This window comes from Perissodus microlepis, chromosome 3 (genome assembly GCF_051167445.1).
Source record: "Perissodus microlepis isolate ML-2025 ecotype Zambia chromosome 3, ASM5116744v1, whole genome shotgun sequence".
Taxonomy (NCBI): domain Eukaryota; kingdom Metazoa; phylum Chordata; class Actinopteri; order Cichliformes; family Cichlidae; genus Perissodus; species Perissodus microlepis.
In genome coordinates, this window is record NC_140463.1 from 32225553 (window position 1) to 32250932 (window position 25380).

The 25380-nt window shown below is 39.1% G+C and overlaps 1 pseudogene; it reads right to left on the bottom strand.

The window, feature by feature from the left end:
* Positions 1-23783: 23783 nt before the first annotated feature.
* LOC146391237 (uncharacterized) lies at positions 23784-25122 on the bottom strand (annotated as a pseudogene).
* Between the last annotated feature and the right edge of the window lie 258 nt (positions 25123-25380).

Consider the following 25380-nt stretch of genomic DNA (forward strand, 5'->3'; position numbering starts at 1 on the left):
TCGCCCAGATGTTTTCACAGAAGCATTGTGCCGATGATGAAACGTGCTCAGCACTCAGGGAGAGCTCTAGTGATCGCCACAGACACAAGGAGGTCAGCCTGCGTCCCGAAGCGGTGCACAGCAAACATTGTTGATAGCCTCTTTTCTTCAGCCAAAATAGTAAAAAGGATAAATACCCATGGACGACTACTAGAAAAAACACAAAACAGAAATACTAAAGCACAGCTACTGAAGTAACTGGATCAGCAGCCCTGCTTTTCATCTTTCGCTGGCGTGATCTACTCGGGACAATATTTCAGACACCACAGAATATGACTGCCATAAATAAAACAGTATTAATCATCCCAACTCCCATTTGAGACCCTTCTCACATTTATCAGGCTTTTAATATTAACATAGATTAAGGGCATGTCTCACACCTTCACTCACTGTATGTAATCTTGCTCCAGATAGCAGCACAGTTAAAGGCTTCTATTGCACCTCGGATGTACGACGCAGCATCTGAGGCTGATGCAAATATGACCCAGCGAGAGAGCCGGGTGTATATAGGTGAGCAAAATAAATCAAATGAAACAAATAAATCAACATGTATGGTAAATGAAAGAGCTAGTTTTATCAGATAAGGAAAAAACATTGCATTACTCATATGAAATACACTGTAATGCAATTGTAAACACAGTCTATGACTATAGTGCACATCCTTAGAATTAATTTATATTTTATCAGGACTGTAACTGAATCTTGTATTCGTTTTTCTTTTACTTATTCTTCTGAAATAGAGGTATATGTTAAAACACCACAGTAAAGTTACTGATCTCCTCTTTCTTCCTCTTTGAAAGATCAAGAATCCAGACTGTGCTTATATTGTGCACATGACTGAAAAATCCTCTTCCTCCGACCCTCGGTGTGCAAACAAGAAATAAGTCAAGAATAAAATGGAGAGCTAGAAGAATTTGAGGTCAATATAAACATTTATTATCAAAGCCTATATCCAGTATCAAAGTACATGCATAAACTCTAAGGTAAATTCTTAAACCTATCAATGTGCATTACAGTTTAAATCCTGGAAAGATCTACAAGCAATTTAAAAATGCAAAAAAACAAACAAGCATTGTTGAGTCCTAACACAGAAAACAAATGAGCATGTGAGACTGTGCGTGCTTCACACCATGACAGACGCGTGTTGTCGTCATAAAAATATCACCATTTATCAACTGCACTGTAAATATCTGTGTTCTACAATTTTGATCAGGCCTCTTATATTGTATATATTCTTAATGTTAAAAACAAGGAGTGCTGCTCACTTTTGCTTTACATTTATAAATGGTCTTGGTAAAAAAAAGGAAAAAAAAGCAATAAATGTGGAAATCTTCAGGAAATCTTACTGTCCCCCCCTCCATGTGATTGCACCTTTTTGCATTCTGGGACTTACAGATATACAAATTAAGCACTGAGAAAATAAAAAAATAGATGCTATTCTGTGTCTTTCGGCATCATCCATGCAAGTAGCAAGGAGAAAGAAAAGCTATGTGTTTACACTATTGCTAATTTTAGCATAGCCTATGAAAAACTAAAATTTATAACAATAACAAAAAAAAAAGCATGTTGCTAATACAGCTCCAAAAAAGTCGTGTTATACATGGTTATGCATTATTATGGAAAGTTTATAGATTCACTGTATATCAACTTATATCACAACAGCAGTGGTCTCAAGGCACTTTATATTGTAAGGTAAAGGCCCTACAAACCTCTACAGATCTCATGCAAATAAATTATATATGTAAAAATTGGATGCACATATCATGTTCTCAGCATGGTCAAACATGGCCTTGAAACATCAGATCTACTTTTCACTTCTTTTTCCTCTTTCTTCATCCAGCATCCTTTCTCTCCCTCCCCCCATCTGGCTGGAACAGGTTATCCAATCACACACCTATTCCAGTCACAGCTCCATGCGAGTACCTCTTAAAAGTACAGAGGCATGCACATTCACACCACTGCTTAACACTGTGTTCTGATGTAGCTAAAGTGGTTCCATTTTAGATGAAGTCTACATGATAATGAGCAGGTGTTAGGACGTGTTTATGTGTGAATGTCTGTGACTGCCATTGTGCATTTGACAATAGTCTTTGATTAAGGTGATTCAAGTACAAAGGGAGACTGAAGTTTAAGCTGACAAAAGCAGGAAAATGTAGCACATCCAGTTCATGCAGATACGTGTGCATTCATAATACAACTACTGCTCATGCATCACCCTACCATATAAAAAATATATCAACCTTAAAGCAACCATGTTAGTTTAGTGACTTAAATACCAGAGTGGGGTCCCTCATTACAGTCCTAATCTTGCTAAAGAACTCTAAACTTGAGTAAACTCATCTTACATCCATCAGTTGAGCTGGTTTCATAATCACCTTTGACTTTGAGTACCTGGCTCAAGATTTCTACAGCAGTAGATTTCACATCTGTGGGTCCGTTAGGTAAAGGTCACAACAAAACATTATAATGTACAGCGTGCGCAAATGTATAAGGCCAACATACAATCTAAGCTTTATGCCACAGCTGTCCTAAATCATTTTTAAATTCCTGAAATGTTTAATCAACAGTCTTCACAAGTGCTTTAATTAAATAGATTTTTTTTTATTGCTAAAATACAATTATTGTCGTTATCCATGAATTTCAAATTTTCCGTTTTACAAAAAAGTATGTTATTATTTTTGATTAAAATGCCAAATGACAGTTTTTTAGTTGAATTCCTGAATAAAAAGAAAATAAAGTTTCGGTGGTTGAATGTTATGCTTGATTAATTTCTGACTTTTTAGAGAAGGCCAGTGTGCTGGCTCAAATTTTTGTATAATAATGTGAAATTAGTTTTGACTAACTAACTAATAATATTAGGCTTTTTTTGGGCTGTTTTAAACAAGTGTTTGACAGAATTCTAAAATATTTGTGATTTCTTGATTATGACTTGTTCATGGTGGTCTAATAAGTTTGTTGAGTACTGTAGCATTTAAAAATGAAAGATTACAATAAAACCTACAATGATATATATAGGGGGTTATGAACCTACCATGACCCTAACTTTCCACTGTACGTATACACACTCCTGTAAAAAAGAAAAAAGAGCTATGTTAGCAAGTTTTATGACATTAGAAATTTTTCATCCAAAGAAACAAACAAAAGTAAGTATAAACTGGATAATGAGTATACAGTCTTGTTAGCTTGAGTAATCTGTGAGGCCACATAGCAAAATATTAAAGCCAATGCAGTAGAGGATGCAGAGGGTATTCTGTTTATCAAACTTAACGAGTCTGGACGATGTAACCAGGACGAGTCTGGGTTTGCTGGTTGTTAGGAGAAATACTTGCATTGTGCCAAGTGTTAAGTTTGCTTGAGGGTGGCTCATGGAGTCTGGTTGCTTTTCAGCAGTTGGGCTCTGCCCCTTAGTTCCAGTGAAAGGAACTTAACGCTTCAGCATACCGAGAATTTTGGGGGCCTTACTCTTCCAACATGACTGCACACCAGTGCACAAGGTCCATAAAGACATGGACGAGTGAGTTTGGTGTGGAAGTACTTGACCGGCCTGCGCAGAGTCCTGATCTCAATCCAAGAGAACACCTTTGGGGTGAATTAGTGCGGAGACCGTGAGCCAGGCCTTCTCCTCCAACATCAGTGTCTGACCTCACAAATGTGCCCTGGAAGAACGATCAAAAATTCCCATAAACACTCCAAAACCTTGTGGAAAGCCTTCCCAGAAGAGCTGAAGTTTAATAGCTCCGAAAGGTGGGCCAACATCATATTAGATGTTGTGGTTCATAAACGTATGAAGGCAGACCATCGAATACTTTTACCAATGTAGTGTAGAGCTTAAAATATACTCTGTATATCATGGAAGCACAGTGTTGTGCTTTTCATGTTTCACATCATGACAGAACTTTGCAGGTGCTGTATAATTGGATTTATTATTTCTTGGACACATCAAACAGACTTCACACTTTTTTACTAAAAGTAGACACCTCATCAGTTACTACTTACAGTGGCATTCATTTTCCCAAAACACCAGTGCACTCTCTCCCCATCTATCTGCTGCTGTTAACACAAAAAATTTACAGATCTTGGTGGCGCTGTCACTTGGTATTCGCTCGCTCTGCGGTAGAGTATCACTTCCTGTTCCTGCTCAAACACAGTGGTGTTTCTGAGTAGCTTATTTGCTTAGCAATTTAATTAACAACTTTTAAATACATTCTTCTTTCATAGTATAATCTTCACGTGCTTCATCCGAAGCACACTTTCTGTGTACTCACTACCTAATTTATAGCCAAAGTATTCACTCACTGTCTCTGTACTGTTTCGCTAGCTTAGCTTAGCTCGTAGCCGACTCGTTAGCACCATGGCTACTTCACCTGTCCCTCCTGCACTTTCTTGCTCATTGTGTCAGATGTTTAGTTACTCCTCGGCCTCCTTTAGCAGTAATGATATCTGTAACAAATGTAGCATATTTGCAGCTCTGGAGGCCAGGATTACTGAATTGGAGACTCGGCTTCGCACCCTTCATTCACCCGTAGCTAGCCAGGCCCCTGTAGCTGGTGCAGCCGAAGATAGCGTAGGCCCCGCTAGCTGTTCCCCGGCAGACCCCAAGCAGCTGGGGAAAGAGGGCGGCTGGGTCACGGTGAGGAGGAAGCATAGTCCTAAACAGAAGCCCCAGGTACACCACCAACCCGTTCATGTGTCTAACCGTTTTTCCCCACTCGGTGACACACCCGCCGGGGGTCAAACTCTGGTAATTGGTGATTCTGTTCTCAGACATGTGAAGCTAGAGACACCGGCAACCATAGTCAATTGTCTTCCAGGGGCCAGAGCAGGCGACATTGAAGGAAATTTAAAACTGCTGGCTAAGGGTAAACGTAAATTCAGTAAAATCATAATTCACGTCGGCAGTAATGACACCCGGTTACGCCAATCGGAGGTCACTAAAATCAATATTGAATCGATGTGCAACTTTGCTAAAACAATGTCGGACTCTGTAGTTTTCTCTGGTCCCCTCCCCAATCAGACCAGGAGTGACATGTTTAGCCGCATGTTCTCCTTAAATTGCTGGCTGTCTGAGTGGTGTCCCAGAAACGATGTGGGCTTCATAGATAATTGGCAAACCTTCTGGAGGAAACCTGGTCTTGTTAGGAGAGACGGCATCCATCCCACTTTGGATGGAGCAGCTCTCATTTCTAGAAATATGGACAAATTTATTAAACCCCCCAAAATATGACTATCCAGAGTTGGGACCAGGAAGCAGAGTTGCAGTCTTACACGCCTCTCTGCAGCTTCTCTCCTCCTGCTACCCCCCAAAAAACCCATCTCCATAGAGACTGTGTCAGCTTCCAAAAAGACAAAAAACAAACTAAAAACCAGCAACAAACAACTTAAACATAAACAATTACAAAGAAAGAACAATACAGTATCCACATCTGAACCAAAGAGTAAAACAGTGAAATGTGGATTATTAAATATTAGGTCTCTCTCCTCCAAGTCTCTGTTAGTACATGACTTAATAATTGATCAACAAATTGATTTACTCTGCCTTACAGAAACCTGGTTGCAGCAGGATGATTATGTTAGTTTAAATGAATCAACACCCCCGAGTCATTCTAACTACCAGAAACCTCGAAGCACAGGCCGAGGGGGCGGTGTGGCAGCAATTTTTCACACCAGCCTATTAATTAATGAAAGACCAAGACAGACTTTTAATTCATTTGAAAGCCTGATGCTTAACATTGTCCACCCCAGCTGTGAAACTCAGAAACCAGTCTTACTTGTTATCATCTATCGTCCACCTGGGCCTTACACAGAGTTTCTGTCTGATTTCTCAGACTTTATATCTAATTTAGTTCTGAGCTCAAATAAAATAATTATTGTGGGTGATTTTAACATCCATGTAGATGCTAAAAATGACAGCCTCAACATGGCATTTAGTCTGTTATTAGACTCAATTGGCTTCTCTCAAAATGTAAAAGAACCCACCCACCACTTTAATCACACTCTAGATCTTGTTTTAACATATGGCATAGAAACTAAACATTTAACAGTGTTTCCTGAAAACCCTCTCCTGTCTGATCATTTTCTGATAACATTTACAATAATTGATTACACAGCGGTGGAGAGTAGATTTTATCAAAGTAGATGTCTTTCTGAAAGCGCTGTAACTAAGTTTAAGAATATAATCCACCCACTGTTATCATCTTCAATTCCCTGTACCAACACAGAGCAGAGCAGCTATCTGAACGCTACCCCAACAGAGGTCGATTATCTTGTTAATAATTTCACCTCCTCACTACGTACGACTCTGGATACTGTAGCTCCAGTGAAAACTAAGGTCTCTAATCAGAAGTACCTGATTCCGTGGTATAATTCTCAAACACGTGCCCTAAAGCAGATGACTCGTAATCTGGAGAGGAAATGGCGTGTCACAAATTTAGAGGATCATCATTTAGCCTGGAGAAATAGTTTGCTGCTTTATAAGAAAGCCCTCCGCAAAGCCAGAACATCTTACTATTCATCACTGATTGAAGAAAATAAGAACAACCCCAGGTTTCTCTTCAGCACTGTAGCCAGGCTGACAAACAGTCAGAGCTCTGTTGAGCCAACCATCCCTTTAACGTTAACTAGTAATGACTTCATGAACTTCTTCACAAATAAAATTTTTATCATTAGAGAAAAAATTACCAGTAATCATCCCACAGATGTAATATTATCTACAGCTACTCTTAGTACCATTGATGTTAAGTTAGACTCTTTTTCTCCAATTGATCTTTCTGAGTTAACTTCAATAATTACTTCCTCCAAACCATCAACGTGTCTTTTAGACCCCATTCCTACAAAACTGCTCAAAGAAGTCCTGCCATTAATTAATTCTTCGATCTTAAATATGATCAACCTATCTCTAATAATCGGCTATGTACCACAGGCCTTCAAGCTGGCTGTAGTTAAACCTTTACTCAAAAAGCCATCTCTAGACCCAGCAGTCTTAGCTAATTATAGGCCAATCTCCAACCTTCCTTTCATATCAAAAATCCTTGAAAGAGTAGTTGTCAAACAGCTAACAGATCATCCGCAGAGGAATGGTTTATTTGAAGAGTTTCAGTCAGGTTTCAGAGCTCATCACAGCACAGAAACAGCTTTAGTGAAGGTTACAAATGATCTTCTTATGGCCTCTGACAGTGGACTCATCTCTGTGCTTGTCCTGCTAGACCTCAGTGCAACGTTCGATACTGTTGACCATAATATCCTATTAGAGCGATTAGAACATGCTGTAGGTATTACAGGTACTGCACTGCAGTGGTTTGTATCATATCTATCTAATAGACTCCAATTTGTGCATGTAAATGGAGAGTCCTCTTCACACACTGAGGTTAATTATGGAGTTCCACAGGGTTCAGTGCTAGGACCAATTCTGTTTACATTATACATGCTTCCCTTAGGCAGCATCATTAGAAGACATAGCATACATTTTCACTGCTATGCAGATGACACCCAGCTCTATCTGTCCATGAAGCCAGATAACACACACCAATTAGTTAAACTGCAGGAATGTCTTAAAGACATAAAGACCTGGATGGCCGCTAACTTTCTGCTTCTTAATTCAGATAAAACTGAGGTTATTGTACTCGGCCCTGAAAATCTTAGAAATATGGTATCTAACCAGATTCTTACTCTGGATGGCATTACCTTGGCCTCCAGTAACGCTGTGAGGAACCTTGGAGTCATTTTTGACCAGGACATGTCCTTCAAAGCACATATTAAACAAATATGTAAGACTGCTTTCTTCCATTTGCGCAACATCTCTAAAATTAGAAATATCCTGTCTCAGAGTGACGCTGAAAAACTAGTTCATGCATTTATTACTTCCAGGCTGGACTACTGTAATTCATTATTATCAGGATGTCCAAAAAACTCGCTGAAAAGCCTTCAGCTAATCCAAAATGCTGCAGCAAGAGTACTGACAGGGACTAGAAGGAGAGAGCATATTTCTCCTGTTTTGGCTTCCCTTCATTGGCTTCCTGGTAAATCCAGAATTGAATTCAAAATCCTGCTCCTCACATACAAGGTCTTAAATAATCAGGCCCCATCTTATCTTAATGACCTTGTAGTACCATATCACCCTATTAGAGCACTTTGCTCTCGCTCTGCAGGCCTACTTGTTGTTCCTAGAGTATTTAAAAGTAGAATGGGAGGGAGAGCCTTCAGTTTTCAGGCCCCTCTTCTGTGGAACCAGCTTCCAGTTTGGATTCGGGAGACAGAAACTATCTCTACTTTTAAGATTAGGCTTAAAACTTTCCTTTTTGCTAAAGCATATAGTTAGGGCTGGACCAGGTGACCCTGAATCCTCCCTTAGTTATGCTGCAATAGACGTAGGCTGCCGGGGGATTCCCATGATGCATTGAGTTTTTCCTTTCCAGTCACCTTTCTCACTCACTATGTATTAATAGACCTCTCTGCATTGAATCATATCTGTTATTAACCTCTGTCTCTCTTCCACAGCATGTCTTTTATCCTGTCTTCCTTCTCTCACCCCAACCGGTCGCAGCAGATGGCCGCCCCTCCCTGAGCCTGTTTCTGCCGGAGGTTTCTTCCTGTTAAAAGGGAGTTTTTCCTTCCCACTGTCGCCAAAGTGCTTGCTCATAGGGGGTCATATGATTGTTGGGTTTTTCTCTGTATCTATGAAGCGCCTTGAGGCGACTTTTGTTGTGATTTGGCGCTATTTGAATTGAATTGAATTGAACACTTTGCTTGTTTTTGAAAAAAAAAAACATAAAAAAGGAGACCCCATTCATCTGCTTTACGCTTAGCAAGGCAGCTTCTGACTGCCAAACAACATAACAAGAAAAAAAAACACGAAGAAGAAAAACAACAATGATAATGGCAATTTTCCTTCAAGTTTTAATTATTTCTCTCTCCTCTTTTTCTAAGTGGATTTTTCTCAGAAACATGCACGCACTCTGAAATGACTCGCACCCACCCACCCCCCGAAAAATACTGGCACACACACTCCCTGCTTAACTGTTGTTTTCTGATGTAAATGAAGCGAAAAAGCTATTACCTTGAATTATAAAAACGGGCTTGTTTTGCTTATCTCTACTTCTGGCAAAGACTTTTCCGCTGCGGTGAAGATGTGTTAAAGCAAAATGACCTTCCACTTTATTGCCTCTACGAGATTGTGGATGAAAAAAAAATTTAAATTAACAGAACGTAACAAAACATTTTTTTTTTTTTTACATCAGCACAAATGTTTTCACTCGTTCTTTAATGTGAGGATAGGCTACTATGCAAACAAATAGTAGAAAGAAGATAATACAATAGTTATGAGTGCAGAATTTTACGTCCTGCGGTAAAGTCGTTGCAAATATATGAGCGGACCTTGCAAAGTCAGTCTCATTCAGTATAAAGGTGGGGTGCAAGCGCCATGAATGTTTTCTATGGAAATCAATAGCAGCAATCTGACTGTTTAAGGTGTCTGTAGTGAGGTTCCTGCGACACCTTGGCTCCCTGTAGGTGCTACATTTCGTTCACAGTGGCCTTTGTACAAAATGTGCTCTGTGCCTCCCTTTGGCTAATGGGGAATTCTCCTAAAGGTCACATTAGGATGGAAAGCCAAACAGACTTGAAGAGGATAATTCCTGTGTAGCAGTTCAAACTTCCTCTCTTCACAAACAAATCCACGTCAATGCTGAGCAATCACGACGCACACAGCTGCACACATGTGCGCGTCAAACCTGACAAAACGTGGTTGAGTTTGGATGCGCAAGACTTAATCCAGCAAAGGTAGCAATGGCCACTTTTACTGACACTGACTGGAAGTTAATAACTTAAACTTTATTATTATTAGTAGGAGCATTGGAGTTTGTCTATGGATTGTGTTTTCGGCATTATTAATGTCTTCCTCGTCACATTTGCAAACACGGGAGTCTGGATCTGAGAGATTTATATGATTTCACATATTAATATAAACCACTTCAGCACTATACCACCACCACATACAGTAGAGCATTAATATTAAACAGTGAGTACGCTCAAATGGGAATCTTTGTGATAAGAACAGGAGGAATTACCAGCTTCTTTTTTTCTTTTTAGGGAAAAACAAAGGCTCACAGGCAGGTTGATAAGCAAAGCAGACAGGCAGGTAACAGGAGCAATCGGGAATTGGGACAGCAGTCAGGAACCAAGACAACAGAAAGAAAAGAGAGTGTGCAAAAAAAAAAAAAAAAAAAAAAAAAAAGCAACGAGGAACAAATGCAATGAGACTGATATTGGGTCGGTGCTTCATTCAGTCATTTGAGTGAAATCAGGAACAGAGCCTTAAAACATCCAGTGGTTCGATGTGATGTGATGTGATGCGACATGAAGAAACAGGCAACACAAACCAGAGGTCAGACTGCAAGCATCGTCAACACTTCCGGGCCTCTGGCTGGGAATGCTGTGAATATGCCCTGAATATTTCTGTAAAAACGAGGGGAAAACAAGAGTAAAACATCTTCTAACAATCTCCAACTTGTGTGTAGTTGTGAAGAAACTCCGGGAGTGGGCAGGGCTGAGCAACATCCTTTAGTATGCAAGCTCCGCAGCCTTCTTTTTGTGTGGACAGCGAGCAGCCTTCTGGCATGGCGAGCAATCAATGCTGCCTCTGCTCGCCTGTCTGTCTCACACAGCAGCAGAAGCAACGAAAGGTTAGGTATAAAGAAAGCTCCTCCCGAATGTCAGGGCCCCTGGATTTTGAAAACCACTGATTTATTGACTGTTAGCTAAGTAAACTCTAAATACTGTGATATCTTCTGCTGCTGCGTTCAGACCACAAAGCTTCTGTCTGTACCTGCTTGTATTGATTTGCTTCTCATAGCTGGATGTTTTGTCCTTAATTAACTGTATCTGTATATTGGTTTTATTTATTGTGTTCCTTAATGCACATTTTATCCTTCAATGTTTTTTTATTGTTTGTACTCTTTAATTACATTTTATGCGTGCAATAAAACTGTAAATGTTTAGAAATAAATTCATTTAAATTCATTCATTCAGTAGGAAACATTATGATGTGTGTTTTTCACCTCTCAGGCACCAGTTTATTGTATTGTAGTCAACATGAATGAAATAGCTGTTTGATTAATTATTATGATTAGAGGTAACCTTTTTAATCTTCCAAAGAAACACTTCTGTTGATATTCTGTACACAAAAATTCTCCGATTCAGCACGGAGACAGTGAATGTTTCATGAATGAAAACTGAATATCTGATTTTCTCATGTTGCCCAAAATGAAATAGAAGGGCAAACTGTCTGAGTGTTGATGGCACAATTTCAGGAAAATCTGATATTTAAAACAAAATTATTAATGCTAAACTACTTTTAGCTGATCCTTTGTCGCGAGGGGTTTTAGTTTTATGCTGGGCGCTCTTCCTGAACATTCGTTCACACTTTACAGCAAATAAAAGAGTAAATACAAAAAAACGTAAGGTTCGAGAATTGATGTTTAAGCATCACTATTGACAATTACATCTTGTTTTTGCAGTAGATCTAAAGTCCAGTGGAAAATTTAGACACTACTGATCTTTAATATACACTCAAACCAAGATGCTGTCAGCAGAAACTTTGATAGATGACCCAATGTTGCTGAACCAGACCTGAACTCCTACAAACACCCAGGCTGGCACAGAACCTGGGACACTGACAGTGATTTATTCTTGTAGAATTACATTACATTGTATAGGTATCATTAACTGTGTTTATGTGACCAATGCGTGTATACACACAAAAAAAAATGTATCTGTGTGTGTGTCCAAAATGCTCACTTCAAGCAAATTTGATTTCATGTAAATTTTCAATGCAATTTTGTTACATAAGTACAGCGTAAAATATTAAATTTAGGCAAATCTGATCAATTTAAATTTACTTGCTTGGTATATATTCAGTTCATACCAATCATATTTTCCCTTCATATTAATTATTTGACTAAATAAACCTTTGAATTTATATATTTCACCTGCATTTTTAGGATATTGTGCTTTTATGAGATCACTATGGAACAGGAGCCTAACAACCGGCAGGTTTGTCTTACTGTAGCTTCCCAGGACTTTTAGATTTTCATTAGTGCATCACTAAAATAAGGTGTACAAATGCACACAGACAAATGCACAGTGACACACAACTCATCCCAAAGTGATAATGATAAAATGTTAGAATATCTAACTGTGACTAGCTGTAGATATTGTAGAGAGTCTTCCTGGGGAAATATAAGAGCTGCAGTGTGTTAAGTGAGACTTGGAACACAAAGACCTTTCTGCTAGAGAAAAATAGGGCACCCTTGAGACAGGGGTCCTTGATACATAGTGATGCACTGATCGGCTCTGTGTCCCAGAGGCTCACTTTTTAGTCGTTATTCTCACAGTAGTCATGGCCCCATGCCAGAAATTACATAGAAATGTCAGAAGAGACCTATTAGCCTATGGTAATGTCTGCCACTATACAGTATGTCACTTCATACCCATATGCCTGTACCGAGTGATAATGAGACAACTCGGGAGAGAAACACCTCTTGATCTTCAGGTGAGAAAACCACACAGCTGCAACAGTGGTGCAGATGTTAAGCCATAGCACAGAAACTGTATATCAAACAAAGTCACTTTAAAAGTTTTAACAGGCACATGATTGTGAAAATTAGCTGATATATTTCCACATGACACTTGAATTTGCAGGCACCTGTCCCTTGTTTAACAATGATTTATTTCAGGCTTGGAATGGCCCGTGATGTGATAAAACATGCTGTAGATGCTGGTGAAATCTTCCACCAGCCAAAACGAAGATTAAACCAAAGGTACAATTTCTCGCTGTCACTCGGTTGTATTCTTTCATTTTTGCTGAGAGGCTGCGGACAGTAAAAACTGTGGTGAGTTCACAGACATGGCCCTCATAATTGTTGGCAAGAGTGGCAGAGTGATTTCTGTTGCCACTAAACCCTCCTGTGAGATTCACAGCTTGAGCCTTGGGACCACCGCCAAACTAGTTTAAGGTCACCTTGCTGAACAAGCTGGCAGGAAGCAGAAAGCTCCCGTACAGCTGCTCATCCAACATGCTTCTCTCACCGACATTCGGCTTGAAAGGAGGGGGCCGCTGGCAATCATCTGTCTTGCGATGCGACCTAGTCGTCAGCTCCGCTAAAACACTTTTGTTTTTCACCTTCCCAGAGTGTAGCTCTGGCCTACTCATTCTGCCCCTTCTCTGAACCTTGCAAACCATTTCCCATCGCTGTTATGTCAAGCCCGTGCTCCACCTAACAAGGTCCTGCTGACCTCGAGCTTGTGTCCTCTTCAGTTCTGGCCTTGGAAGCCGCAGGGTTTGCAAGTTTAATTAACCCCAAACCTGGATCAAGCCAGTTTCGACAGCTTTCTAGCATCTGGATTGCCTGCAAGTGGCGGAGCAATAACGTCTATAGGCACACAGCTGCCTGTCTTTTCTGCACAAAGAGGACAAATTAAGGTTAACAGTTCATCCCTGGATGTCCCTTTTTGTTTAAGGTAGTTGCAAAAGTTTCTACATTACCTAACTTTTTTAGGCAACAGCCAGGTATAATATGCAGCCTGCAGATATATTCTTTATTTCTTCTTTTTCTGATTATTGAAGACCAATTAAAAAAACATGTAATGTTTACATGTAGTTCAAAACTGCTGAAATATCATGGGCTGGTATAATTTGAACTACAATGGGACTTGGCATGCGAGTGTCTAGTCGACTACACTTTAAACGTTTGTTAACTGGCACTGGAACCAGTCAACTAGTGAAACATTTCAACACATTATTCTTATTTTAAAATAATGCACAATGGCAGTTACAAAGATATTACAATGCAGCCCACAGCCATGACAGCTGCTAACCAGCTAACTAGAGTGCTGAGCCCAGGTGCTAGCATCCTCGAGCGGATGCTAGCATGGGAGAAACCAAGACTACTGCTGCTAGCACTGTTAATGTTAGCCAAACTCTACAAACTTGATCTGATATCATGTGTATTTGCAACGTTTTACATCTGCAAAAAGTGCCAAACATTTCAGTGTCATTTAAAATATAATTTCATTAAGAAGGAGCATGATTAATGTTATAATATAGCTTCCAAAGTAACATGCTAAATAATTGTTTAGCTAACACTAAACGGCATTCATTTAAAATGTGCTCAATTTTAATTGTTTCCTTCAGGTTTTGTAGTCTAATATTTTTTTTATAAACAACTAGAAAATCATCCCTGAAGTGGACTATAAAAATGAACAAACAGCTTGCCCCAAACCTATTCAACACATTCATGAACAATCTCTTTATAGACATCGCTCCTTTCATGCATAGTAAACACCCCTGTTTAAAAAACCCTGTATAAAGTCTAAGTCTCCAAGCGAATGCTGAGATAACCCTAATGACACCATTGTTTTATTCCTTTTTAAACTTATTCACCTTTATTGGTGGAGTGCCCTTTAATTTTTTGTCATTTGATGGTACATTTTTAAGAGCTGCTACGTGGACTGATTGGAAAGATGCCTATTTTGAAAAATCATTTTACTACCTCCAAAGTTTTAAAACTAGCACAGCATTTAATTTGAGTGAATACATTTCAAAACATCATCAAATAGACTCCGAGACTCTCTTGGGAAAACCAGCTGCACTGTCAGAGTTCAGCAGTTAAATGAACATATAAATGAGTGCCTCTTTTATTTTTTTTCTTCCCAGCATGTTTCAAATGGGCCGTCATTTGCATGCATGAGGGTTGAAAGAAAAAACATATTAAAGGAAAATATAACCCTGATCTTTCTTCACAGATATGGGTCAGCTATAATTCAAACATCAGTGAAATTTTCTTATTTCAGTATACGTGCAAGGGCAAATCTTTTGAGGGGGGAAGGAGGCTGGACTGCACATATTTCTTAGACTGACTGTTTTGCAGCCCGATACCGCATTCAACTCACAGCTCAGAATAGGAGGGAAGCTAATCACCGACAGACATACCCGATACAAAGCTGACTTTGGAAGGAAAATCTAATTAACATAATAACAAATGAAATGGAGCGAGGAAAAAAAAAAGGACCATTTTCACCTGGTGGTTGTAGAAGATGGGTGATCAGTGCTGAGACAGCGTAGAAGAAAAGAATTATCCCTGTAGTTAAACTGAGGAGGGTCAAAGGTCGTGCAGGTCAAATGACATAGTAGATCTTTTTATTTCACTAATGAATGTTGACTAATGTCTATAAATATTTGATAGCAGCAGTATGTGACATTTGTAGGTCAGGAATCACAATGTGTTTTGCATTTAATTAGATTAGATTATTATAAATAATGAACTAACGAAAACAGAAGACACTAGCTTCTCACCCTTTACTTTGAGGAGTTCCACTCAGGTTTAAGATGACCCGTATAAAATTTTGAGCTTTGCACTCAGATGACAGGCTGAATCTAATTTGTGAGAGCTTTTGCGAAAAAGTAAAACAGGAAGAAGAAAAAAAAAATTCAGCAGCTATGTCAGCACTGCTCAGTGAATACCTGGGCAGTGCAGCAGCACCTTGGAGTTTTTGTCACCGCTGTCACGCATCACTGTCTCATGAAATTGGAAACACAGAGAAATACAAATCTTGACATTGCTGGATATCTGTATGACATTGGGCACGTTAAACTAACCGCTGCAGTGTGCCTATGCAAGCACTTACCGGTGTGCATACCAAACAATGGCTTTTTTTGTGGAAGTACTGCACGCGTTACAAGTGAGACAAAGAAGCAGCTGCAAATGTAAGTTTTTCTTACAATATTATCTAATAATCCAAATCTGGATCTAGTCCTTCTCATCTGTGACTGTTGAGTGCGAGGCCTATGCATTAATTATATCTTCTTTTCAGGTCACTGCGAGGGCCAGAGGACATTGGGAATTATTCATAGTGTCAACGGAGCTGTTGGACCCCAGTGGGTAAGGAGGCCTGTTGATGAGGGCACAGGGCACACAATTTTCTTCCCAAAACACTGTCTCCTTTTGCCCTCCTTCCCCTCCTACTCACTCTCCTCCTTCTTTCACTCCTGGATGTCAAGGAGTGTGAGGAAGAATGAGCGTGCCTTTCATTCTCTTCTCTCTCGGTGGGAAGCCCTCTTAAGACACAGCAGCATTTCATGATTGTTTTTCCCTCCCTCCTCCTCCCCAAGGCCTCTTTTGCAGCTAACTTCTTTCCGAGCTTTTCTCAAGTAAAGTCACCTTACTCCCTAGGTCTAATGGCAACAAAGAAGACACATTTTGGAGAGGACTGAAGCAAATACGGAGGAGGAGAGGGGAAAAAAAGAGCAAAAGAAGGTGGGAAGAAGCTGGTACACACCAGCTTGCTCAGGCAGCTCTGCCTTAATGAGATCCATAAGTGAGTTAGCTCCGAAGTTAATTTGCCCCTAACTGCGCCCACATAATACACATCTCTAAATTTACATTCAAATTAAGAAAATGAGGGAGGAAATTGCAGGTTTGACCAATTTGAAGACTTCTTATAAAGAAGAAAATGGATTTGCAACACCGCCTTGGTTTGATTTAAGCCGAACATTTAGTTAATCTCTAACTGTATCTAATCCTGTGTGTGCTCGGCAGAACAAAAGACCTGAATCAAACGCAGGGAGGCCAGCAGCTCGGTGCAATCAGGGAATTCAGCTAATGACAAAAGTGCCAGGTGTATCGCCAGGTGTGGTTGATTAGAGGGAATGAAACTCTCAGTGAAGGTGACAACTGGCATGGTGTTCCAGCTGAGAGTAGAAGGGAATTTTCGAGTCAGTGTGCCGCAGAGGACAAAAATCGGAATCATCTGACAGCCAACAATGACAACAACTTCCTCTTGACTTTGAAGGACTCGTGTCAGATTTTTGTTTGATGACTTGACTTAATGATTGTCCATCTTGACTTATAATAGATGGCAAAATGAGATGAAAATGCTACTGTTTAAGAAAAGTTAACTTTGGTCGGTCTCAGACTTGGAAGTGGGAAGACTAACAGGGAGCTGATAGTGCTGATGTTTGAGAGAAGAGCCAGAGTTAATGTATTTTAACCGTGCTGCTCCATACACAATGTTTAAATCTTTTTAAAGATTTGTACTTTAAACTGCTGCAAGAAACTGATTGTGATAAAAACCCATTGCTGAATAAATTCTATAGATTTATTGTCCCAAAGGTGACAAAGCCAACAAGTTTACTGACAATTGGCTGGTAGAAAAAGTTTTCCGGCCCTGTAGAAATTGACAGTTAACCATGTTACCCATTTCAGCATAAATATAATCAAGTTCCTCTTTTTTATAGTCTTATGTTTCTGAGCACAGCTGTTTATTTTAAGATATTTGGTACTCACAGGATAGCCACTCCACTGTTTTTATAAAATATGATGTTTAGCAGAATATAAAGTCTTCATATAATACTGACGGGGAACATTTTTTTTAACCGAAGCAATAGTTCTACTGAAGGAAATGTACAATAATACAACTTTATGTGTATAAGTCCATTTTGTAATGTTGTTCTACGGGGAAAGATTTGAGCTAAATGTTGTACCAACTCGCTGCAAAATTCACAGGACCATAAGCTTTTAAACCAAATATTTCATTAAGATAAGTGGATTAATTTTGCTGTGCCACTGTGTGGTGTGCCCTGGCCTTGTGATTAGGGCTGACCTGAAATGCAAAATGGCGTTACATTGGGTGAAGGGTGCATAATAACTGATTTAAGACTCAAAACTTTAAGTAAAGGACCTGGACTTGACTTGGGACCTAGCTCTGGACTTCAGTGCCAAAAACACGACCTGTGCTTTGCAAAACATTGACCTTGTCCCATCTCTAATGTAAGAATTCCCCAGCTATGGAGTAGACGAAGAGCTCTAAGGGTAGAGGTGAAAATTCAAATTACGCTCTCAGTCCTCACGGTGCTCTTAATATTTGATCACAGTGTATGGTGAAATCTCTAAAAACTGTTGGTGAGGACATTTTGTAACCCTAATGTCTGCACTGCATTAATACTAATATCTGCGAAGGCTACTGATCTGTATGTCTAAATCTAGTATTCAGGAACATCAGGAAATGTTCTGGATGGTTTGCTGTGTTTTTGAAGGCCAGTGTTTTAGTGTTGCTTTTTCGTGGCCTTCATCAGGAAATTTTTGTTGCAAATTGGATTTATAATCTAATTTGAGCTCAGAAATGTATAACAAAAGTCTTAAGCAATTTCTCATTTCTTTATATATTGCTAGGAAGATGGGAGATAGAAATGTGTACAGACAAGCATGGAAACACTGTACATAAGACAGAAGACAAAAGCTTATAGAATTCTAACAGTTTTGAAGGTGAATATTTGGTTTGACCATCTTTATTGTCACACAGTCTGAACTCAGTTAGCCACATAGGGTACTGTCATCATGCTGCCAGGCAGGCGACATGGAAACCCAAGTTTGTGAATGTGACAACAAAGCAATGGGGAAGTTTCAAATGAATACCATAGGTGTACCTACTGAAAATCACGTGCAACTTTGAATCTCAGTGACCTCAACTTCAAAGTCAAGGTCAGATGTCCAATTCAAAGATAACTCGAGAAGGAAGTCGCCTACAAGTGTCATATGATACCAGTGTGTATCTACTGAGAAATCTCAGCTAAGTTTATATCTCAGTGACCTCACGGGTCAGGGTCCCATGTCAAGTTTTCTAAAAATCTTGTGACTTGACACGAGGGCAACGTAGGATTTTGAAATTCACACCACAGGTGCAGGTGCTAGGAGGCTGAGGGGTACAACCTGTATTTTTGTAGGTAGCGATCAGAAGTAGTTCTTAAAGGACAATCAAAGCTCTTCTTCGGATCCGTGCTGCATTTTGTTGTGTTCTCTGCCAAAATGATCCCACACTGCTTCAATAATGTTGAGGTTTGAGTTCTGGGGCCAATCCATGACTGATAGAGTTCCAATAATAATAATAATGGATTGGATTTATATAGCGCTTTTCAAGCCACCCAAAGCGCTTTACAATGCCACTATTAAATTCACTCTCGCATTCACACACTGGTGGAGGCAAGCTACAGTTGTAGCCACAGCTGCCCTGGGGCAGACTGACAGAAGCGAGGCTGCCATATCGCGCCATCGGCCCCTCTGGCCATCACCAGTAGGCGGTAAAGTGTCTTGCCCAAGGACACAACGACCAGGACAGAGAGCCCGGGGATCGAACCGGCGACCTTCCGGTTACAGATGCGCTTCCCAACCCCCTTGGTATGTACCCAATGTACATACCATATGTACTGATGATGGTACTGCATGGTGGATCAAAATTTAATGCCAAATATCTGTCTTAATAATTTCATCAATTTTGCCTCACGTGTAATAAATGAGAAACCAACTACTGTAATCCTGAACTCCTCCACATACACGAATGATTTAACCAAAGCTTTCTTATTTGGATTCATCAACCTGTAAGACCTTTTGCTGCTGAGTTTTAGTCCAGTTCTTCTGTATTGTGGCATTGCTCAGGCTTTTCTCCCTGCTTTCTTTCCTTTAGAATGACTTCTTGACAGCCACCCTTCCACTGAGACTACTTCGGATGAGGCTTCAGTGAATAGTAGACAGATCAACTCTCAGGTCCTGTGTCAGGTCTTTGCATTATTTTTACCTGTTCCTTAAGGACATGACTTTCAGCTTCTATTCATTTGCTGTAGATAGTTTTTAAAGAGCTTTTACATTTTATTTTGAATGATTCATACACAAGTATTAAGTAGCTTAATAAACAGTCAGATAAAGTCAGTCAGTGTTGAAAGAAAGACTCCAAAGAAGAAAGCCTGGAGAATTACTGCTCAAGACCACTTTAATATTATAACAAATTTTAAGAAATATAACAAAAAGAATGGTAGCTCAGTATAATAACGCTGTAGTCAACTGCATTCTTTTCTCCTTATTTAAGGTTCAGTTTTCACATTGAACAGAATAAGCAATTGGTTATTTTGATGGTAAGACTGAACCAAATGATGTAATACTAACCTTCTTTCACTCCTAATGTAAAATTTAATTTTGCTGAAAAAGTCAAATGTGACTCAAACAATATCTGTGGGCCTATTATTGTTCCTGGCACACTGAGTGGGAAAGACCTGGGGTGTTTGTATTTCATAAAACAATTGTGATTATCATTGGTTGTACTTAAGTTAGAACACTCCAAACAACGTGAGGGGATAAGTTTGGGTTTCAGAGTAGAACATTTGCACAGTATTTAAAAGGTAATGGTTATTATCACCATTACTGAAAACAGTGTAGGAAATAGTTTCGGAAATGTACGTAAATCAGCCATAAATTACCTTAAAGTCATTACTACACAATTAAGGCAAACTGTTGTTTTCATGTGCAATGTTTGGAGGACATTATAAACTTAGTACTGCACCAAGCTAAAGTGGGAATCTTTCAGTCATTTGCTAACATTAGTTACCATTCAGCTGAGTCTCCTGCACCTTTTAGACCATTTTTCAGCACCAGAAGCAGGTTATTTTTCTCTACAAAGCTCTTCATGTAGGCAAAGTCACGCATAGAGTTCAATCATGGTGATAATAACATAACCATGGGAAAGCAGCACATTACCATAATTGTTGCATGAGTAAGCGGACACAATTATTTCCACTCTGGTAAGGGCTTGCAGGCACCTTTTAAGTAATTTAATGTACCTACCTTGGGTATAACACAATACACACTAATACAAGATTCAAGATTATTTTAGTTCATATTGTATTCGGAAATTCAGAAGTGGTCTCTTAATGGTACTCAAAAAGTGCAAAAAAAGTATTAAGTTTTAAAAATAAACCTATTTTCATATCAAAATGTATTTTTTTACTTGCATGACATTACTGCAGAATGCAAAGCAGGTATTTCTAAAGCTTATCTTTTCTCTTTGCTTTTAAACAATTGATAGAGGTGCGTGGTCCTGCCCTGTGTGTGTAAACGAGCTGTAATAATTCAATCAGTTACTTTTAACAATCCCGTTCCATCCATCATTTTGTCAGTCTCACCTGATAATGAATCAAACAAAAACACAAACCTCTTGTTCCAGCAAAAATACTTAAGAGCTGTTTTGGTTGTTATTTGGCAGTTTGCAGGTCTGATGATGCTGAGAGTGGAGGTATACATAGGTGTCTGCCTCAGGCGATGTGCAGTCAAGTACAAGTGCAAATGCACATTTCTCCTGTAGTATCCCCGAGGGCACAAATTTGGTCAACACCACATAACAGAATGAGGATACCTTTTTTTTCTGACCAGCTTTTCTTCAAATCTAGCAACAGCTCTGTCAAAACTTCAAACTTTTTTTTCCTGACAGCTGACAGGTGTGATGCAAGGACAGCGAAAGCTGAAAGGAGTCTATGCAAAAATGTGGGAGAAAAACAAGACCCATAAATGTCAGATTCCTAGAGATAGCTGATATATCCTGGCGCTGCAATCTGTTTGCTGTTGCTGCTCTGTCATCCAACAGAAATACTGTAGGTCGGCTTGAATAAAAGGAACGTCAGAGATTGGGAACAGAGACAAAAGAACGTGGATCACTCCTGTGTGCCTGTGTGTTTGCCAAAGAGAAAAGAAAAAGGAAAGCGGTAAAATACTAATGCAGAGCTGAGGGAACATTTATAGCTAAATAAACTGGATGACGCCACAACAACCGCCTTTCACACCGACACCACACTACCCTCCAGCTTGACCTTGCTTGACCTATGAGGACTCTGTCAAGATCACCAATGAGTGCATAATATATGATTCCTTTCTATTAGCTCCTGAAGTAATGCACCCCCCCATCAGTGTGTGAAATATTAAGCAGCAGTGTAATTGGACAGGGCCTTTAAACTGCTTCAAGCAGATGCTCTGTGCTTTTAAGTGCTGAATAATACATTTTGGTTCAATGTCTCTATCTCCATTAATGCTCCAGTTAAACACTGCTCGAATATCACTACTGCATTATTTTTTCCTCATAAACAACACTCACACCCTATTTTGATAAAGATATGGCAGCACTCAGGTTGCATTATGCCCGCTCACACACACATGGTTGCTTACATTCATGCACGTGTTCATCTGTGCTCATGTCTATCATTTCTTGATTATGCTTATCGTTGCAGAGCCGGGCATGTGCATACACCCTGACGGACAAAATCACCTGCTGCCTACAAGAACATTAAACTTAATTTTAAGAGTAATGGATCTCATCAGTCAGTGAACCAAAAGCATTATACTTTGACACGCATGAGCGCACGGTCGTTTATTTGGGTATAGTGTTACTTTGTCACAAGCACTGACCGCCTGCAATTACAGGGCCCGCCACAGGAATTGATATATTTTCATTGTTGTTTAGTTCATTGTAATTACACATAAAGCTAAATTTCCTCTTAGCACAAGGACTCTGTTGTGGCCGGGTGGTGCAGTGATGCACGCATGATATATTTCTGTGCGGGAAAAAGTTTGTGAGGCTGTATACGTTTCATACAGTGAAGTAATAAAAACAACAAAAAATCTAGAAATCTTTCAGCGACTTGTTAAAGCTAAAAAACAGATATATTTTTATGTATCATGCAAATAAACTGAATTCATGTTTTACTGGACTTCTTTAAGAAGTCAGAAATTAATCAGGAGTACCATTCAATCGTTAATTTTTCTCTACAGGAATTCAAATGAATAACTGTAATTTGGCATCTTAATAAAAACAATAATTGTTCTGCTTCTTTGTGAAATTGTACATTTGAACATTCATGAACAACAGCTGTAATTATAGTTTAGTATTAAAAACAGCACTTTGATTAAAGATTTTATGGATACCGGTGGGCTAACATTACAGAAAATTAAACATTTTATTTAGCAATTACCAATAATTACTGTTAATTTAAGTACTGTTAATTTAGGGAGTAAACCTTACATATAACTTACCTCATGTGTATTTGTATTAAATTTGTTAAGCACTGTGTTTTTGCATCAATACGAGAAAAGAAAAAAATGTGATTTGAAATCTAAATTTTTTTAAAAAGAATCGAATTTCGTTAATGCAACTAAATGCAGTGTTGTAACAGTTACTTTGAAAAAGTAATATTACTGTCTACTGATTACTCCTTCGAAAAGAAACTTAGTTAATATACTGATTACTTTGTTGTTAAAGTAACTAAATTAGATTACTAGTTACTTTATTAGTTACTTTCAGAAGCTGCCAATAACACTCCCCACTGCCTCAACATAAAAACATCAACCGGTTTTGCCAATACTCACTTTATTGGAAGTGTATTTTAACAGTAATGTCAACAATATATCTCCTGACATTTGAAGTCGAACTTAAAACTTTTTTCCTGCAGAAATACTTGTTTTTATGAAAATAAAGACAGTCTTGTTACTTCACTTAACATAAATACTTTTTATATAAAAAAATAAGTCGACTTCATTTCACATAAATGCTTTTTATAAAAATAAAAAACAAGTCCTTTTTGACTTAAATACTTTTTATAAAAAAACCCAAAGAGTCTTTCTTGACTTCCCTTAATATACTTTTTATACCATCCACATGTAAGCACTATTGTCCACTTTTGTAACTATGGACTAATCTAATGAAAAAAAAGAGACTGCAGGTCCAACTTAAATAAATTGCTTTACTTCCTTGCAAGTAATTGATTTAAGTTAATTAACTTGACAACTTTAATAAGTTTATTAAGTAACGTTGATAAACTTAATTCAATTACTTGTAAATAGTTATTTAATTTGGATTCCCTGTTCTCTTTTTTTCAGTATATGTTATATGTGTATAAACAGTAGTGTGGAGCGAGTAAACCAGTGGTTGTACCTCATTAACAGAAGCTTCTCAAACCTTTTGTCAGAAAGTCGATTTCTTTTAGGCGTGAGCACCAAACCTCCCAGACTAAAAAGTCGCTCCACAGGAGCACTTGATGGGGTTGGAGTGTTATACTTTAAAAAACTTGTCTTTATGCTTGAAAACATGCAGAATCTGAAGGCCGTAGCCTGACATCAGGTAGTCCATGACTTCTTTTTCTGCAGAAAGGGTCTCCTCCTCTGGCTCTGCCTCAAAAGTGAAAAAGTCCATCTCACCTTGGCTGTTAGATGTTGTAGCACTGGGCACACTGGCAGGGTTTTTTGCAACAGGAGCAGTGGTGCAACGGATGATCTGATATCCTCGTGTTGGTGTTGTTCCCAGACCATCATGAAAATGTTGTTCCAGGTTCAACATTGCAAGTGACCAATCACATTGTTGTGACGTTATTCTTTTGCGCGCCAAGCCATTCGTGCATTTATGAAATTCCAATGTTGCAAGGACAATATCAATTCTGCTTACCGTTTATTAAAGGGTTACGGTTAGGGTTAGGGTCAGGGTCCGTTGATCGGCGGACAGAGGCGGTTTCACGCAGCTTAAGTACAGTTTTTTGTTTTACGCCGGTTTTTCCCGAGGTCGCAAAAGTATGACGTCACAACATTCTGATTGGTCACTTGCAATGTTGATCCTGGAACAACATTTAGTATGATGATCTGGGAACAACACCAACACGAGGATATCAGATCGTGTGTGGTGCAACACTCTGCTGTCAGAAGCTGTTTTACTCGCTCCCTCCTTCCTGCATCTCTCAGCCATCACAGTGTGAATTTTGGACAACTGGCAGCTGCAAGAAGGGCATCTTTGTCGTCCAGCACACCGGCGAAACGATAATCAATGTTTTTATGCCTACAATTTATTATGTTATTGAATTACTTGCAAACCATGCCTAATATGAGATCAGTATTATGGATTTAATTTTGTTTTAGGTTAAACATTTTAATTGTTTTAATATTATTTTGCAATGATAATTAATATTCTGTTCCATGTTTGTGAATTGTATGAAGCAAAAAAATTTGACTAATTTCAAGATGGAGCGTACCTGTACAATGGCATCTGGAAGGCCTGCAGTCATCCTGGAGAGGTCATCTTTCACAGCCAGGGTCTTCTACATCAGAACTTCAAGTGTTGGTAGTAAAGTTCCATATGGACAGTCGCCTTGTAAAATGTCCAGTGCTGCAGTCAGAGGTTTCATGGCCATGCAGTACTCATGCAGGAACTGGTATTCTTGATCTTTGAAGCACTTCAGTCCTAGCTTTGTGCACACAGTATTCAGTTCACCCATGGGGATTTCTGCAATTCTCTTTACAGCATCAAAATAGGAATTCCACCTTGTGGATGTTGGTATGAGGAGCTTTCTTTTGCCATTTCTTCCACTGTTTCTGATGCAAGTGCAGATCTACTCGATTTGGTCCAAAGAGCTGTGCATTTTGCTGTGCTGGTCCTATACACAGCCCTGCTTTCTGCACCTGTGGTGCGGGGGACGAGACAGCTGACCATCACTTT